Below are 20,926 nucleotides of genomic sequence, written 5' to 3' on the forward strand. Positions count from 1 at the left end.
AATTAAGTACCAGAAGGTATTTTATCTTATACAGTTGTGGATATCAGTCAAAGGTTATTTTAATGCCACTGAGAAGCAAGTATTCTGTAAAAAAATTAAACAAATATGAGAATTCTGAATACTTTCGTGACAAAATATACTTAATATATGTAATTAAAAGCATAATGTTTCAATTTGAACCTTCCATATCGTGTCTAATGTACATTTACGTACTGAGTAAGACACTTGTAACATAGTACGTACATAGATATAGGAAACATTTTCTCAAAGAACAAAATATCACTCCTGTTATTACTCTCAGTAAGTTATATTAATTACGTGAACTGATAAGACGTTTTTACCATTATTTTAGCTTGTAATGAACTCTTTCACACAGCCATATCGCACCCTTCTGCTATCCCATCTTCATGTACAGTTGAGTCATCATTTGCATACGAGAGTTCACATGAAGTCTTAGAATATAAACGCGTCTAAACATGCCATCAGAATTTGCATCTCCAAAAAAAATATTCGTGATGCTCTGTGTCAAGGTTAATGTTTGGCCTCGTATGAGCGCTGTGAACTTTATATAACAAGTTAGTCAATGGCTTCTGGTACTTTTACGATGACTTGTTAACAGCAGAACTTGTAAACTGTGGAATGAGAAATAACATGATGATTGTAAGTGATGATTTAGAAAAGTTGTGAAAGTAATCAGTCGTTGCTTATTTAAGGTCTGATATGTTAACCCCTCGATTTAAAAACGTCATTTGTTAGATGTAAATTAATTGTAAGGTAAAAATTCGCAAATAAAATAAAATTTCCTTGAATTTAAATTTAAAAAATCTGACTGGTTTCCTACTCCCAGAAAAATTGCCAGATATTTTTATCACATATACTACAATACAATACAATCATAAAAATAAGGACAGTATTACTTTGTATAATATTTATTACCTATTTAACCTTATAAAACACTACTGAAATTTTAAATCAAACATTTTCATTGTACAGCAGATGCTGTAGTTAACACATTCCACATCAAAACTTACTTAAAAAACGAATAAAAATTGTCTTTATTGAAGATGTACATACAATAATAATCAATAGCAGGAAATTACTACAGTTTTATTTACTAATTAATGGGAAAATTAGGGTTTTAATGAGGAACGTTTAGGTAGCATTGACGGCAGTTTTATGGGATTATATGCAGACGCGAAGGTTGATTTCTGTTGCAGCGAAAATAATGCTGGTAAATTGAGAAAATGAATAAATGATTTGTTGTAGCAGAAAATTGTAAATCGGTAGAGCTTTAATCGAGGGATAGGTGTACTTACAATGCGAGGTTAAGTAAAATAATGAGAATCTTGTTAAGTAACAGACATATTGGATGTTGAAGAAATCGAATACAGAGGAGTGAAATAAGTTACGTAATTCTTAGCGTTACAGTTATTTATCTTTATAATTTGATTAGGATGATTCAGAATGAATGATGCGATAATACAAATTTATAAAATTTGAAATGTATATAAAATTTTGGTTGAAAGATTTGAGTAAGACGTACGCGTGGACTGGACCGTTCAGTATGGGAATAGATGTACAGCCTTCCTGATGAAGGTAACGAATCTTTGTTTTAAAGCAAGAACTGTAACTCATTTAAAATAAAACTCATACCGATGGAGCGTGTTGCTGTCACAAGCATCCCGCAGGTCTACTGACCTTACAAAATCACTTAGGTTGTTGATTGGCTGTGTCTGGTCGCACGTGGATCAGAAGCAGCTGGTCTTTGCTACTCGTTAATTGTCACATCTTCCCCTAAACTCATTGATGTTATCACAGTACACGGAATACTTATCCAGTCGACAGTCTCTCTCCAACCGGTTTTACGAAATTAATATTTGAAGTTAAACTTTAAACACCCGTGTACATTTACTATTAATCATAACTAGATGTGGCGTGATATGATATATGACGTACCTTTGGGTTTGTTTATGTACGATGTATCTTTTAATCCCATTTATTTTCATAGTTAGATGTGTAGTATTTAATAGTGATAATTTTTTAATTCTTTAATGCTGATTACTTTGGTATCCTTAACTCAATTATATACCGAAAGTCGCCGTTGAGTGGTTAGCACTCCTGTTTAAAATCTCGATCCGGAAATCGATTTTCTTCTCTGAGGGTTTTCGTGGGTTTACCTCGAGAAAAATGCAGCTATAACAGTATAAATTAGGCTAAGGTCGCTTTCATCCGTGTTATTCATTAATAATCTGTCTGTGGATGCGTATAATCTGAGATAATGAAAATATCTTTAAATAAACCTTAAAGAAATAAATTTGATTGTCTTTTGGGTTGTTTCACGTTTAATGTGGTAGACGTTTAAGGTCGTTTTAGAGGTTCTTTTCGTCCTGATGATGGAGACAGTAAGAACTTATGAAACACGCTAAACTTCTAACAGATTTCTCGGTTCAACAACCCAAAAGCCAGCCATTTCGTGAAAACCTCATATCTTACCTAGGCAAAGCGGATTACTTACACACTCGCCAAATTTTTTTGAGACCTCAACTACATAAATTATACGTGTCGTCTACTTGACAGACTTTGAAGAATGTTTCTTCTTAACACAAAACTCCAGTGAATATTTTTAATACTTTGAAATATACCCACAAAAATAAAATTATTTAATGCGTGTTGATAAAAAATATTTAAGTTTACTGTACAGATTATTGTTTACATAACTGTTATTCCAAAATATTTCTTATCACTTTACACCGTAAAATTAAACTCATTCACAAAAACAGCACGTAAATGACACTTCAGCTAGGGTGATTACGTACGACACTTGCTACAGAAACACTCAACTCCTACGTAAAATTATTTTGATTAAAACAGTAAAGCAATACATTATTTACTGACGTATAGAATTTGATATACGTATTTTCTTCACGACCCGAAATAACTCGGTTTTAACAATAAGACGGAAGAAAATAAAAATATTGTCTGGAATTAAATCCCGTTAACATTTTTTCAAAATTCACCTACTGAGTTTTCTCGGAATAATCAGGGAAGCAATAGGAACGTTTTGTTTATTAAAATTAAAATTAACAAGTGTTTCAGACTATTAATTTTGTTCATTTACAGTTTATTCAACGACGCCTTGAGTAACTCAGACTATACCAGGTGATTCAAAAAGGACTTTACAACTTTGAAAGTGTATGGAAATTTATTCAGAAGGCTTACAGAATCGGTTGAGATGTCATTTTGTAGCAAAAGAAATCAAGTTTGACTCACGTTGTGCTGTAGTACCGAATTCCGTCACCGCGAGCGCAAGCGGCAGTACATTTGAAAATGGCTCGAAAATTTTCTCATACCACAGTTAGACGAAGATGACCAAAAAGGACGCATTCACTTCCAGCAAGACGGCGCACCACCTCATTACGTCACAGAAGTCCGGGATTTCCTCAATAACCGTTTCCCAGGTCGGTGGATTGGTCGAACAGGGTCGATAGCATGGCCACCTCGTTCTCCAGATTTGACACCTCTCGATTTTTTCTTATGGGGTTTCATTAAAGATCGTGGGTTTGTTCCACCCTTACCTGGCAATCTCACTGAGCTCAAAGCTCGAATCACCGCCGCAGTTGCAGAAGTGACACCTGATATGCTGGATCGTATTTGGCAAGAAATTGATTTCAGGTGGGATGTCTGCAGTATCACCAATGGCAATCACATCGAACCAAAATGAAAACCTCAACCGATTCTGTAAGCCTTCTGAATAAATTTCTATACACTTTCAAAGTTGTAAAGTCCTTTTTCAATCACCCTGTATATCGTCAAATGAGAGGATATTCGCGAATGATTAATTGGAAGGATGCGTAAAGAACCGGTCTTGGACTAATTTAAAGTAATATCGGAATTTTACTTGAGGGGCTGAGGAAAACCACGAAAACCTAAATCATAATAACTAGTCTCCGGACCAGTATTTGAACCAGGAATCTACTTAATACGAACTGGGCCTTACAAGAACTTATCTGCAACTTTCTATATGACAAATATTTTACACTTTTTAAGGAGTAACATTGATACAGAATTCAGTCAGACAAAGAGAAAATAATTAATTGTTTGTTTGTACGTCTGTAAGAGTTGGCTGATTATTAAACAGGATGTTTATCGTATGGTTCAGAAAGCTGTAGAGAAACATACAGAAGAATTTATGGCGGCATGTCATTGGCGAAGCAAAGTTCTAACTTGACTGACGAATCGTAGACTTGATTTTATCGCAAGTAATTTATTTTTTACAAACGCAAAAGTAGCATGTTATAAATTATGTGCAATTAAAGTAATTTATGGTTAAACTAACATTTAGTGCAGGAGTGTTCTAAATTTCTTTGTCACACATATACAGAATTATAATTTATAAGATTATAATTAATCAGTGATGCAGGATTTTTATATATTTATACTATGAAACAATTACGTACGCGCCTTGTCAATCCTATTTCACAAGTTCATTTTTTCCCTCCGAAACTTTGAAATTACTTCTAACAAAGTCTTTTACTCTTGAAGATTTCTGTCTTATGGGTTGTTGCGCCGTGTAGTATGGTCGATGTTTACCAACGTTTCTGAGGTCATACTGCCTCCGTCATCAGAGTATGAAGATTTCTGTCTTCTGGGTTGTTGCGCTGTATAGTCTGGTAGATGTTTACCAACGTTTCAGAGATCATACTGCCTCCATCATCAGAGTATGAAGATTTCTGTCTTCTGGGTTGTTGCGCTGTGTAGTCTGGTAGATGTTTACCAACGTTTCAGAGGTCATACTGCCTCCGTGATCAGAGTATGAAGATTTCTGTCTTCTGGGTTGTTGCGCCGTATAGTCTGGTAGATGTTTACCAACGTTTCAGAGGTCATACTGCCTCCATCATCAGAGTATGAAGATTTCTGTCTTCTGGGTTGTGGCGCTGTGTAGTCTGGTAGATGTTTACCAACGTTTCAGAGGTCATACTGCCTCCGTCATCAGAGTATGAAGATTTCTGTCTTCTGGGTTGTTGCGCTGTATAGTCTGGTAGATGTTTACCAACGTTTCAGAGGTCATACTGCCTCCGTGATCAGGGCGATGAATCTGCAACGTTGGTAAACATCTACCAGACTACACAGCGCAACAACCCAGTAGATAGAAATCTTCATACTCACCGCTGTGAAAACCTCATTTATACATTCTTTTACTCTTGGCTGAAATCAACGTTACCATATTACATGTGTCTAAACATCATGCACCTACATGATATTTGAGGGTTGTTATTAACTTCTTCACTGTCACTAAGGAAAAATTCGAGCTTTAGCCCCCTCTGTTCTGTTAAAGTTGAGACAGGCCTTCTTGGAAGACCAATTTGTCGCAAATTTATGCTTCGAAGCAGCATTCTAAACCGAATAGTCAGGCGTTCTGGTCGACAGAAAACGCTGGACTATGATACAATTATTAAATTCCCCGGGCTGGGCGTCCAGGATTCAGTCCCCAAAATGGGAAGGTATCTGTTTTTCCACCGAGAACACATCGACTCTGGGGCCAATCCAACCTCCTACTCAGTGGGTACCAGGGGATCTTTCCCTGGGACAAAGTTCCACTCCTATATGGCATATTCATGGTATGTGATTAAAGACGAAGAAGGATATGCCTTTATGGCTTGGTGCTTAATCAAAAGGATATGAAGCAAATTAATAGCCTCGTATCATAATAACCCTATCAAAAGAGCAAACATTATGTGGGGTACTTAATGAAGCTGTATCAGGTGCATAGGTTACGCGGTATCGGATGAACTGAATTGTTTATATGGAACGCGTCTTGAAGGAAGTGTTTCGGGCCTGTTTAAAGGTGGTTCGTATCCATTTTTAGACAGAAGAGACTGAGAAAATCCACGAACATTCATTCAGGATACCAGATGCATTTGATGAGTTTTGTTCTAAAGCGATACCGCTGTGTAAACCCTTCCCGACATGAGCTATGTTAGGAGAACATTTTGACAATACCCTACTTACGGTAAGTAGTTCTGCGTATCAATTTCTGTCTTTTCTAGCCTCTCCAGGAACATGTTGCCAGAATTAGGGCGATATCATGTTTGGTGACCAGAGGAAAATGAAGGTTTTTATTAAATTTATTGTTTTGTTGTTTCTTTCTTTCTTTCTTTCTTAGGCTGTCTGCCATTTATTTGGAACAAAACTATTACGTCATATCTCGGCTGAATGACGTAGTCTATGAGAGTCAAAAGCACACGCGATCACCTTTCAATCTATTTTCAGAAGCTCAAAATCATTGCTACTTCGCGATGCTGTCAAATATAATATTGAAAAAATTATTACAGCTTTTAAAAGCTTAAAACTAGACAAAACTCAGACCCCACGCTGACATTTGCAAACATACACGAAGAAGAATCGAAATGTAGGTCTTCCAGTTTATTTGTCACGTCTATCCTTACGTAATAGTTACTGAACCGATTTATATTAAATTAGGTATTACATGTGAAAATTAAATTTTGTAGAATTTGCTTTCACTTCCTGCGCAGATATATGACATAAAGAAGGAAATGTAAAACTGGGAAATTTCTATCCATTAACTCTGCTTTTTTCCATCGGATTCTGATGTGACAATTATACCTTGATTCCACTGACGGAATAAAAGTGTTTCTATTTAGTATAATTTAGAAACCACTGCTTCAGAAGACAAGGAGACCAAACGGGATTAATTTATTTCTCCGAAAATCTGTATTGCATAAAAACTAGTTTGATATCCACTTTGGTGTATGTTTGCTCTACCAGCGAATTTAGTGTTCTAAAAAATGTCAGTTCAATGCAAATCGTGTACCTTGACATCTTACAGGAATAGGGGATAATACTACTTACTTACAAATCCAACTTATTTCAATACATGGAAAAATATAGTAAGTTGTATACAGAGTATTTATTGTTGTTGTCATTTGTCACTGGTCTCATGTAACGTACTACGTAGCAAGGCCAAATATGAGACAAGAATTTGTGTGGGTTTAGAGGCGTGTCAGTTTCTGTGGCAATATGTCGCTATATTCACTTCGATGCAGATATGCATCGATGACGTCATAGAAACGTGCGTGGTTGACTTGCTTGCGCATGCGCACGAAGTAGGACACCGAATTACGATTAAAGGCAACTAACCACCGGGAAATGATAGCAAAAATAAGTTTGTGTAGAGACCTTGAAAGTGGGCTTCAAAATAAAACGACCTTGGTATCTGTAGAAGTGCCTGGCAGAAAACTTAAGAACAAGTGACAAGGATGACCTTGGAGTTAGGATTCAAAGAGCAATGTTGTATGCTTCGTATAAAGTTGCGTCACGTGACACGAAAATAGCTCAGATCTCGTACCATAGCAAAAGCTAGTAACGCCATATTGTTGACCAAGAACCACGTGAAGGAAGGGGAGGTTAATGTAATTCCATGACCTTGTAGCTTGCAGTTTGACATAGTTGCTATAGTTTGCTAGTTTGTATGATATTTAACGACGTTGTATCATATCCAGGTGCACATTGTGTCAAATGACAAGTTGGCAATTCGCTGTGTAATGGCTCACATGGGCTAGACGTAGGCTATCCAGAGAGTTTGAGCATTATATTTGTATGTGTGAATGTGGATAATTATTAACATTCGACATGACTCATCCTCGAAAACGAAGTCATTTATTCCCAGCTATAATTTTCTAGAACAGCATTAACAAGTTGTAATAGTGAGGAGTGCCACGGTGGTCTAGCGGTTAGAACGCTGGCCTTGTAATCCTGGGGTCTCGGGTTCGATTCCTGGCGGTGCCCGAATTTATAACTTGTGTTGGGCAAGGCCGTGGTCTAGGTAACACGGAGTGTTCCTCCCGGGGCTTCCCCGGTTTCTCCGTGGCATCCCAACAATTACTCCATTCACACACAGAAGAAGGCAATGGCAAACCACTTCTGGATCATCTGCCAAGAACGTATATGAACAGGTCCCAGTCCGAGAAAAGGATGGAAGGATCCTGTTCATATGGACCTGTCGTCAGACAGAACACTAAATAAATAAAATAAATAATGGTGAGGGGTTGTGTTTTATATGCGGTACGGCCTGAATTATTCTTCAGTAGGTGTGTGGTTTTGTAAAATTTATTCTGAATATTCCCAATGTATTAAAATAATTTACTCTTGATATTAACGCGTCGAAACTATGACAACTTACCCGAATTGAGTATAAAATTTTAATATTACTTTATGGAAATGTTAAAGTTTTTGACTTTAGGCCCAAGTTCTTCAGATCAGTTAACCTCCAATACAAGAGCTGTAAGGACACTGATAATGATAACTACAATAATTACGTTTTGATAAGAATAGACCGAAACGAATTAAGATCTGAGATTAGTGACTAAGTACAGGCTGGATGGTCTGAGTTTGATTACCGTTAAGGTATAAATGTTTTTCTTTTCTCTTGGTTCCAGCGCTACAACCGCATAGTACGACACTAATTTCGTACAACTGGACTGAAATATTTTAATTAGATTTGCCTCGAGAGAAGAAACCAACGGAGTGTAATTCAAGGATGACAGCTGTCGTCAAGACGCCGGGGGTAATTCGTCCGTTGGATCCACTTTTATACAGTCAGGTAAAAAAAATTGACTATCCTACATTTTCGTGGAGATTTCAATGTTTAACGATTCACTCTCCGTAACGTTAGTGCTGAAAAGATTTCAAGACGTTTCAAATTTTCTTTTCGCCTCACGGTTTTGTTTTGTTTTGTTATCAGTGGAAATTTGAATTGTTATTTATATGAGACTGTGTCGTGTAGAGACCACCGTTCCATATTTGTCATTAAGGACGTAACAAAGATTATTAGAACTATCATAAATAAGCTGTACGACACTGAGTATTGCAGACGGGGGTAATATTGCTGATTATGATCAGGTTTGTGACGTCACGCCAGCTTGAAGTTGTTTGCCGACGTCCGGGAGGAGCGTAACGCCTAATCACCAAACTAACTAAAGGAGATAGAGCCCTTGAGAAGCTGATAGTAGTAAATGGTTTGGTCTCAACACCTTTTGTCCATATCAGGCAATTTGACAGTACTTACGGCCATAAAATAGTCACAGGTTTGTCCGGGTTGCGGGTTAACCGGGGTTTATCTGGTTTAAAAGATATTAAAAATTAATTTAGTTAAACTGTTGTAAACGTTAGAACGTTTAAAACCAAAGGGATACATACAAGAATGACATATTACTTAACGTATTAGAATTCATCAAATTCTGCTGATTCTAAAGTCTATAACAATAGAACATATCAGTTGGAAATATTTTTTTAATAGTTTATATGTACTGTATTAAATTTTATATAAAATCCTTTCTGTTATTAGTAAATTTTAAAACTTTAAGTTTTGTATGTATGTATGTAAGTAGACTTATGTATTTGTTATATTTGCTTGTTTATTTTATTTTTGCTGATTTTCCGCGATTTCGATACTATAAAATATATTTCTCAAGAAATTCGTATAAACCTAAATTTACTGCATACCGATATCTGCAGCTGATTAACCATTTGAAGCAAAATGTTCAATTGAATATCTTATTTAAATATTCGGTCCCTGGTTCAAAGAAATTATTAATACATAGCATCTCTGTTAAAATTCAATAACATTGCTCCTTCTGAGAATCGTAGACAACCAATGAATACACTTTATGGATAGAACTCACAGTTATTCAGTGTTAAGGTACTTCATCTTTTACGGATTAGGTCTCCTGGTCTGTTATTATTCAGAAATACATTTGAAACATTAAATCGGTTTACACGTTTGGACATGTCAGCCAGAAGTAGGGCCTACTTAAACCAGATTAATAATTTCGTATCTGAAAACAGAAGTAGTGTCTACCAGTACGAGGTTTAGAATCATATAGACCTAATCGTTTCTAGATCATATATTACAACTGCTGGCAAAACCAATAGAAGGCTGTGGATTACACACTGAGAGCTTCAAATTAACTACAGTGAGGGTACTTCTAAATAAGTTATGATCGGCCACGACGCACCAAAATCCTTTTCTTCAGATGCGACTGCTGGTTCCCTCAGGGTTCTTGAGTGTTTTCTGCCAACCTAACTCGATGGATAAAATATTTTTCTGGGGTTATGTAGCGAGTGAGCCGAAACAAGAAAGAGTCGTAACGCAATAGAGGGCTGAAAAGGGGAGGTCTAGGAGATGGGGAAATGTGAGGTTTTGCAGTTCCGATAAAACGAACGTTCTACACTTGTCGTCATTTTCAAATTCACAGATTTATTGACGATAACTTTGACATATTTCAGAGTAACAAGAAATTATGACTCAGTAATTAACACTAAGTCTGGCAGATGAACCGGCAAGAAGTATTCATACACCCACTAGAAGTATAATTTATGTATGATTTGAGGTTTTTACAGCGGTGAGTTTGAAGATTTCTGTCTTCTGGGTTGTTGCCCTGTGTAGTCTGGTAGAAGTTTACCGACGTTTCAGAGGTCATACTGCCTCCGTCATCAGAGTATGAAGATTTCTGTCTTCTGGGTTGTTGCGCTGTGTAGTCTGGTAGAAGTTTACCGACGTTTCAGAGGTCATACTGCCTCCGTCATCAGAGTATGAAGATTTCTGTCTTCTGGGTTGTTGCGCAGTGTAGTCTGGTCGATGTTTACCAACGTTTCAGATGTCATACTGCCTCCGTCATAGCCCTGATGATAAATTCAGCCAGTACCTCTGAAACGTCGGTAATCGTCTACTTGACTATACAGTACTACAATTCATAATACCAGAATATTTTATAATTCTCATTCAGAAATAATAAATTAACATAGTATGTGCTCAAATATAAATTTTATTAAAAAGTGCGCTTATTACTTTAGAGATGAATGTAGTTACTTATTTGCTTCTGCAACAGCTTTTATCTGACACACATTTTATCTAGGAAATTTGCGTTTTTACAAGTCAGGTTTAATGTCCGTGGGACTCGTGACACTTGTAAGTAAAGCACGATAAGAGATGATAATAGCGGTCTTTGAATCCTTTTTGTTATAAATTAAATGAGCTTGTAGCTAACAGTAACAAATTAACAAATAATTTTGCGGGTATTATTATAAATGTTTTCGGGGATGTGGCTCGCGGGCCGCAGTTGTATCACACTCAATAATATCGTTGTAATTGTATCTGTTTTAAATATGTCTGAGAATTATACTTGACGTGCCAAGAAAGCGAAAAATTACATAATACTGGAAGCCATCGTAATTTCTGCTGTTTTCCTACGCATGTGCTATAATAATTGTCACTTATCAGACATAATAGTAAATGGGAGGATAATATTAAAACTAAACTTAGAGATTGTAACATTTTCGTCTTTATATTTCTCCGTATTTTGTCAGCTCAGTAGAGTTCTTCCATGGTCCTGGACTTATGGGACATACCGTATATTTATTTATTTATTTATGTGTGTGTGTATGCGCGACAGTGTCCGCTCTAACGTGTGCCCACTGCACATAGGCGTAAAACGGAGTGTGATTAATTATGCACGACAGAATTGAGCAGAGCATGTGACACTAACCTTAGTCCCGACTCCACTTCTGTAAGAAGCCAAGACAAATGACACGGACTGTAAGCAGTAAGGAGACATATGAAATTTTAAGGCTTAGACGGGAAGATAATATTAAAGAGGATCATAGAGTATTAATTTTAAAGATAAGAACACTAAACAGGCACAATTTACTGTCGAATAAGTTGACTTTATTGGATCTGTTTTAGGATATGTGTTTATTTTATGGTTTGTTAGCGACGCTAGTAACAGCTAAGGCAAAATTGCGTCAAACGTTAGGATAATTATTGAATAATGCTTTGGAGAAAATGGAAGAAGACGGTTGTTTATTACTTTGAGGTACTATTCAGGAATTTTCTTGTAGAGACTGAGGAAAACAATGAAATACCTTAGATGACCCCAGTGCTGAGGTTTGAGCCCGGGACCTCCCGAGTACGAAGCAGCAATGCTAACTATGCATCTTGGGTGAAAAGTATTTGTCATGAGTTAAAATACTAAAAGCATCAAAGTGAATTATTAATATTGTTACCATCAACATTATAATTTTCATACTTAGTTTATGAGACCCAGAACACAAATTTCGAACCGGTTTGTGATACGTACATGGCATGCCTTAAGCGGCTATGAAGTCACACAAAGTCAAATGATCGAACATTGTGCCCTCAAATATAAATTGCTGAAAAGTAATTTTCAGATACGAAGTAAGTCAGCCTTCCTCTTATTTTGTCAGCATAAACATATTAATTTTTCAACGTTACCTGTTGTGTTTAAATTGTTATTTCACTCTAGTGTAAGATATTAGAACTACACTGCTGTTTTTTTCTTAGTTCATCGTAAAAAAAATTGCTTTTAATTTTAAATAAAATAATATATGTATTTTAAATAATTTTGTCAGAAATATAATGGTTTCGTAACTTAGTTTTTTCCCGTAATTTAACCAACTGGCAACCGTTAGGAAGTGATTAAATATTAGCATAAATTCGGCTGCTTATGATTTAAGTGATATAGAAGTGCTGGAATGTGACGTGAGTAGATAAATATTTTTTGTATCAACCGAAAGCAACAGCTGCTATTTAATGAGTCCAATAACGATTGGTAATTGCAGTCACAAGATGGTAATTTATTAACATTAGCTCAGGCATCCACTGAATTTATGGCCTGTGATAAACGAAACAAAAAAAATCCTGAGGGTAAATGGGCGCATGGTTACTCGATCAACACCTTTATACAGATGTTTAATTACGGACACGAGGCATTCAAGGCATCCGAGCGATGAATGCCACTTACAGCTTCAGCTTTTGGCCTCAGTTTAGGTAAATAGTTCCATTCCGTTTCAGGGCTGACATAAAAACATGTACATTTCTGATGTCTGATCTACAAAATGCAGTCATTAAAGAATAGTAAATTAAATAGTTTGTAGAATATAAAATAACAACAATAAGAAACCTTATAATTATTATTCAATTTATTTATTTAATTGTGTGACAAAAGCCAAGAAAGTTTAATTAAATTTTCAGAGAAGCACAAAAATAAAATAATATAATAAAATCAACAAATGAGATGAAATAGGACGAAATAACTCTAAAAAATACACAGTCCAGATTTATTATACTAATCTACAGGATCCGGACGAAGACAACATAATCTCTATTACAAATACCAATGACCTAGAAAGTGGAATTTGTGGCAGAAATGAATCTAGCTGAGGAATTAATCTTGTAATTATGATTTACCATAAATTTAGAGTCGTCTCTAATTATCCTAACGTGTTGACGTATTCTGAAAATAAATAATTTTATTTTACTAAGGAAAAAATGCACCAAGATGTCTCAGCCTTCGTAACTATTGCAGCCAATGCTCACAAAAATCATTTACAAATAAAACAGAACTGTTTCTTTTGACTCTTTCGAATTTGGACGAATCCGTCATTACAATAGAGTGCAGGCAACATATATTCAAATTTGAAACTCACAAAGGATTTATGGAAATATAGATCCTGCCAGAAAAGTTTGGAGAAAGAGAATAATGGGCTTAATAAATTAAAATATTTATTAGAAAGGTTTTGTATAGGGAATTTGTAGATAAATTTAAAAATAATAATATAAATATATAGAGGGAAGTAAGCGAAATGTGTTCTAATATTAAAAGACAGAATATGGGTGAAAACACGACAAAATATTACTGGTATTTTACGTCGAATTGAAGAGTATTTGGAAGAAAATATATGCAGAAGAATGCAGTCAAGAGACTAGAAGATGTTAAGAATGGTGGAAAGCGAGCATCTGGAAATCGGAGGGTGTTGGGGGGAATATTAAGCAGCGAATGTACCCTATGTGTGATAAAGGGGGCTGGAGCCATATACTGAGATGTGAAGAAACCAGAAGTCGGATAGAAGAGCATGTAAAAAAATAATTGTCATTATTGAGCCAGAAATAGACATTAGAAAAATAGCAGTAAACTTCAAAACGTTGGCTTATACTTAAATACATATAAAGAAAAATTGGAAAGATGAATGATGAAATGTAATGCCAACTAAATTATAAATTGGGGGATAACAAAGATAAGGGGCTGTGGGCTATAATTTAAATGAAATTAGAGAATATAAAAATGTTATAACAAATTTAAATGTAATTAGAAGTGGACTTTAGACACGGGAGACATGTCCAACATTGTAAAGTGAAACCAACAGACTTAGTAAATGTTATTGTCAATGGATAATTAAAGATTTGTAGTCGGACGTAATGAGTGATGTTTATTCCAGAAATATGCAAGTCTGAAAATGAATTTTAATTTAAAATACTACGTTAAATTTAATGGTTATGTAATCAGTAAGGTAGCTTTGTTTATCATCAATACAATCTACCACATCTAAACTTAAACACTGAGTTGACGATGATCACGATTAGCCCAGGGGGGTGGAGGGGGGAGGGACGCCTTCCTTGGTCTCTAGTCGCAGTTATCGATGGTGCTCGCATCTGCTTTATGTGACCCTCGGAGAAACCATGCGCAGAGGATAACGGTCAGGCAGAGTAAGAATGGTCATGAACTTACTGAACGGACAATAAAAATATAGGGCCATCATGCAGATTCTGTAAAAAGTAATGTTTTAAAACTTTAAAATTAACACGTAAAGATTTACAGAATACATATTTCGACAAAGCTGAACTTTTCGTAAATATGTCTTCAGCTTGTAAATTTAGGATTTCTAAGATTAAAACTCTGTTTCTGCTTCATGTAAATAAGTTTATTTTATCAGTTCAAGAAAAAAATACCCAAATTCTAACGCTGAGCAGGTAAATATTAGAAGTGGTTGGAACATGGCTTAACTGTGATTATCTCCCTTCTGAGGATCCATAATGTTTGTGGTAACAAGTGAATGATGGAGCAAACCTTATAAATTTAGAGAACTGTGGGTATCCCCGCTACGGAGTTTACTCTCCTAGTAAAACATTAATTAATGCTGTTATGGACCGGGATTTATTTTTTATAAGGCCCATAGAAATACAAGAGCCAATATGTCAAAAGAAAACAGGACATAAATAAATAAAAATCCGTCTTGTTTATCTCGAAAACCAAGAAGCTTTGTTTTTATATATTTTACGGAATTTATAAGATGATATAATAAATTAGCATTCATGAGTTAAAAATGTAGACTAGGTGAAATAACAGACTGATTTTCATTTATCTTCGTTTGTCAACCCCTCCCGTGCTATGCGCAAGATATCTCGCTTTGAAGCTCTGACCCGGATTCAATTAGTGTTTGCAAGATCAGTGCAAGAAACGTGGCATGGCATGTTCTAACGATCAAATGTAATTATTCGTGAAATTCAACAATATTAATGATACAATTGAAAAATACTTACAGAATATTAAATACCAACAGTGAATGGGTTAATTTAAAAACCCACACCATTTCGTTACGTGTGGCTCTGCTTTCGTCACCAGACATCTAATTTGTCCCCTGGTAAAATGATCTACATTAATACGAAATACGAACTCAGTAACCTGTTAGTAGAAGCAAGATCTGTTGTAGCTACATTTTTAGTTGACTACAAGTCGGCTACCTTCTTGGAGATGAAACTAATGCAATGGGATGTTGCACTGTGCAGTTTGGTACAAGCTTTTTGATGTTTCAGAGGTCCTTCCTGCCTGAATCATCCGATCGATTGATCGATTATTGTGGACAAAGTCGAACAAGGACAGGTATCTACGAAACGTCCGGTTCTCCCCTACTAAGATCATTGCCTCGCTGCTCCATATTTACTCATAGATCATTTGGATCATCTGTGGGAAGGACAGTGGGCCCAAACAGAAATATGCACATTGTTTGTCAATGTAGTGACAGCACAAAATATTTACCATTATTTTCTTCTTTCATCGAAACTTCTTAATCCTTACCCCTACTTCCAGGATGTTCACAAACCACAGTTTATAGATTTTAAAACAAGTAGTTTTAAGTCTGACAACCTAATAATACCTACTGAAACAACAGTATCCAAATGTTTTAACACCAAGTGAAAAGTAAGTTTTAAGCACTTATTTCACAAAAGAAAAATTAATTTCTGTGTCACATAAGTTGCCTTTTCAGCAACTATTAAGTGATTTAGATTAGTCAGGTGATGTAATTAGAAGAAACATTCGCAGTGAGATTGCTTCTAATTTTTTTTTTACTCTTGATTAAATAATTAACTCAATGGCTCAGAGTCTTTCTTGAATAACACATTTCTTCCTCAAACCGATGGATGTAACGTATGTTCTATACTCCCGATAAAGTCACACGTACTCAAAGCTACTATTAATAAAATTAAGGACCACACAATAGATTCTAATCAGTGTTAAATATGTAAAGACAATGTTACAGCTAAGTGTAGTCGCAAAAGATTTTTATTATTACAATGTACGTAATTACACAAAAAATAAGCAAAGAAATTTAATCAGTAAACTCAATTTAAAACGAGATGACAGAAAAATGTCGGTCCTACTACAGATAGACTATCTACACCCCATTATGTTATGGCGTCGATCGACGGAATAATTTATTAAATGCTGAAAATGATGTATAGGAATACGAATTTGGTCTAATTTAAATTTTGTTACTAATGCCGCATTTGCCTTGAAGCGCTTAGGAAAATCAAGAAAACTCTTGGTTCGGGTAGCCGGTGTTTTGGCCGAGATTTGAACCTGAGACATCCCGAATACGAAGCAAGACTGCTAACTCAGTTGGTATAATCACCACTAGAGCATTTTTAAATCGTTAATAATTACTGAAACTTATTAATCGTCTAAACCACAGTAGTGAGATACGGAGAAATTGGTCAATTTTAATTAATTTAAATAGACGCATAAGAAATAATCAGTAGCAACTTGGGAACAATCTCAAAATTTGCTTAAAAAAGACAAATTGAAATCGAAGTTTATTTAATAGTCAACATTAGTTTCTTACCTCAAAGATAACATAACCCATAACCATTACAGAGATCAACTGGTTAATGCTGATTAAAGAAATAATTCTCGTTACTCTGAGAATCTTATGCGACCAATAAATATGTTCTGTGGATTAAATGCAGTTGATAGTTATTAAAGCTTTCGGTACACACGAAACATTTAGCATCCTGAAGAAGAGAATAATAACGCTCTAATAACAAATTATCTAGTTTATGATACATTTTGCAGCCTCTAAGTTATTTCGTGTTTCAAAAACAAGACCATTATGCCATTCGCCGTAACAATAGCTTACCCAATAGACACAATTGTCTGGCGGGTTTGCATACGGCCAGGCTGAGCTGAGATGAATGTCGTACAAACTGCGTCACCTCTGTAGTTTTAACGATGTACCGGATGTAGTACACGTCCTGAAACTGCTCACGACGCAGTGGTGACTATGCTTAAATTTATGTCCCGATATTATTTTTGAATTTTGCCCCCCCCCCCCCCCAGACGATTTTCTCTCATGCTAACCTGCGCAGTGTCCTCATTGTCAACAACATCACAATTTTAGATCGCTTGAAATGTCTGTATTTTGATACCGATTGTCAGATATTATTTTGGTAAAGTCAGAGCATTACTATTGTAATTGGATATGGACAACTGGATATGGATTTAGCTTTGACAAAAACGTTTAATCCGTTTTGTTTCTTTAGGTTAAAAACTTAAAATAAATCTTAATAACATTTTAAAACGACATGTATCTTAAATATTTGATTTTATATTTGAAATTATATATCCTTTTAGACGTAAATAATTTATTTGTGACTGTCATGGTAAAGTATGAAGTTAATAATATTGTATTATGTAGCCCTATAGTGGGAGCATATATCACGTTAGTTTTAAAACTAATTTTTATATTTTAACAAATTGATTTTGCAGCTAATCGGTCGTGCAAAATCTCAAAGAATCCGTGATCTCCTAGCTTGAATGTCTCATATGTACCAATGATTATTAATGCACCGAAGCAGATATTAGCGTGACCCTAGCGCCAAAATTTAGAAACTTATAAGCAGCAGAACTTAAAGTAGTCTAGTTATCGTCACTTCCAAATTCAATGACTGACAGTAGATGCATGAGTTTTGTTTCAAAATACCAAGCCACAAACTGCTATTATCATTAATTCAATTAGTCGTCTCAGAATATATATTAAAAGGATATTAAATAAGATTAGTCCTACTGTGAAGTAATTACATAATTCTGTGCACACTCACGTTTATTAATTGAATAAGAAAATGTTATTAAGGGAGTGAAAACATAAATTCTTGTAAAAATTTTTTGCTTCAAGAGGAATATATTTATACGTAGGAATAAAACATGAAGGAAAATAGATCACATTTAAAAAGATATGACATTATAAAGAAATTCTCAAGTCCTTCAAACTTTGGTTGTCGTATAACTGTATTTTAAAAATTCCCATTCATGAACAACACGAAGTTAAATAAACGTGTCTTCGGAATATTTGAGACATTCTTTTCTCCATACTCAATAATGTTCAGAAAACATTATTTATTTTATCACATTTCTTATTTAAAATTAAAACCGTTTATATTTTTGGGTTAACGAATGTGCATGATATGATGTTTAATATAGCCGTACCGTAGTTGAGGTGCCTAGTTACCGGCTTTTTATTTTCACCATGGAGGCCCAGATTCTCATCCAGGTCAGTATATTTGGCATTTATACTGGATGAAGTTTATCTGATTTATTCTGTAATTATGTTCCAATATGTTCATTCAAGTATGATTTTGGGGACAAACAAAGGACCAGGTCTAAATAATGACAATGATACCAAAAGAAAGATTTTCTGGCATATGTAACAGACAGAAAAGTTTAGAAAATAATTTTTTATTTAAAGCTTCTGGACATGCTACTTAGTGTCCATTTTTATATTCTGTTGTGGTTTTATACAATTATATAGAAAACAAAATTTCTGTCACGTGAAACAATTCTTGTTTCCTACGTGTTGAATAACATAGAAGTTTATATATTTGCGGTTCTATGATGCAACGTGTAAGAGATACGTTACAAAATAACTAATTTACCTCCTACAACTCCCCCAACTCTTAAAAGCAGCTTAAGAAGTACGCAGTACCGATATGAATAAATGTCCTAAACGGCAACTGAAGAAATAAATATTTTGTTATCTCATTTAAAAAGTCTTACACTTATTTTAATCTGTATCACCAAAAATATTTATTGAAGATTTTATTGTTTTACTTCATATCAAATATAATGTCATTTTAACCGAAATTTATATTACGTAATCAATATATTAATATTTATTTGTCATATAAAAGCTTGTATAATTTCAAATTTCAAATTTGGAATTTTTACCTTCGTTATTGGAACCCTCTTAAAATTGTGAGCGTTTTGTTTACCACAATTTATACATACGTCACAGTCGAGACTTTACTAATCTTTCTTATTATATAATCTTCAACTTCGATACAAACGACCGCGCATTTAATTCTGTTTGAAAAATTGAGACAGAACAGCTGATTACAATAATAGGCCTGATCCCTGGAAATGATACGGGCTAATCAAAAGATATTCTTGATGAAATTATTTTGGAAAAACATTCTCTTCACATTTATCGTCCCATTTTCTTTATAAAATATTAATGCGTACTTCTTACTTCCCTTTTTGTGTCAATCCTGAACTTAACTCTAAAACAAGAATTTGGGGGTGACTGCTTTTTGTGACTTTGCGCCGTGTAGTCTGTACAAAGATCGTCCCGTTGATGAAGGCATAAAAACTCTAAAATGTAGGTTAACTCCTATCAGAATACACAGCGCAACATCCTATAAGACAATTATATTCATTTTCGCCGCCCTGAGAAGCTGAAATCAGACGTGGATTGAGGTTTCATATCAAGTCATTTGTATTGAGCTTAATATTTGAAACTAGACGGCAAGACTGTGGAAGAATAAGCAATATAACTTAACGAGATACTCGGATGCTTGTATAATTCACTTGATGTTATTAAGATATTGACCCAAGAACAGTGATATGGGTTGATACACATGGGAAACACGAACTGCATGCAATATTTTGGTTGAAAGCCTAGAAAAAATTTAAAATCTGAGTTAGTTTATATCGTTTCAGAATAGAGTCAAGTTAAAAAAATGTCGATTTCCTAAGAACAGAATATTTTACACACTGGAATAAGTATTAACTGTTCAAAGGAAAACGTCCTGTATCATGGTGTTAAATAAAACCATCTTCGGCCAGACATTTGACTTTTACTTCCTTGAAGTTCAAATAACATAGGAAGTGGATGTGCAAATCCGACAAAAGAAATTGCTTGTTTAAGTCGATAAGTTCAATCACCTGTCGACTTTAATAACAGGCTTTGATTTGAGAAGTGAATGTAGTGAGGTCAATACCCTGTAAATAGGTGGCTAATAACTGAACAGCTACGCGCAGAAATCACAAAAAAACAGTAATTACTATCCGCTTACAAACGCGACTTAAACTCTCTTAGAACAGAAAACTCACATCAAAATACAAGACAGACAATGCAAATCTTACAATTATACTTAAATAAGTGATTGGGATTTTGAAATAAAGTTCCAAATTGCCATCTTAGGTTCGAAATTTAGTACGAGTTTATTTTCCATAACTTCTAATTCACATGGACCACAACAGATTTGCCTCCACTGTGATAGTGGCTTTATTCTACTAGCCGAAGCCATGGGGCCCCCAGGAATGCTATTTTTCCAACTGCAGTGCACACCGAATTATTTAAAGTTCTTCACTATTAACCTCTCTAGGCATTTCTATAATTTTTAATGTGTTACGTCTCACATACTCCTACTTTATACAAAATATGTATGAATAATCTCGATTGTTGGGATTTTAAACCTTGTCCATCGTATGATATAAAA

The sequence above is a fragment of the Zootermopsis nevadensis genome, unplaced genomic scaffold, assembly GCF_977971745.1.
Source record: "Zootermopsis nevadensis isolate Lab colony 2312 unplaced genomic scaffold, Znev_1.0 Znev_ptg000010l, whole genome shotgun sequence".
In the NCBI taxonomy this organism is placed as follows: domain Eukaryota; kingdom Metazoa; phylum Arthropoda; class Insecta; order Blattodea; family Termopsidae; genus Zootermopsis; species Zootermopsis nevadensis.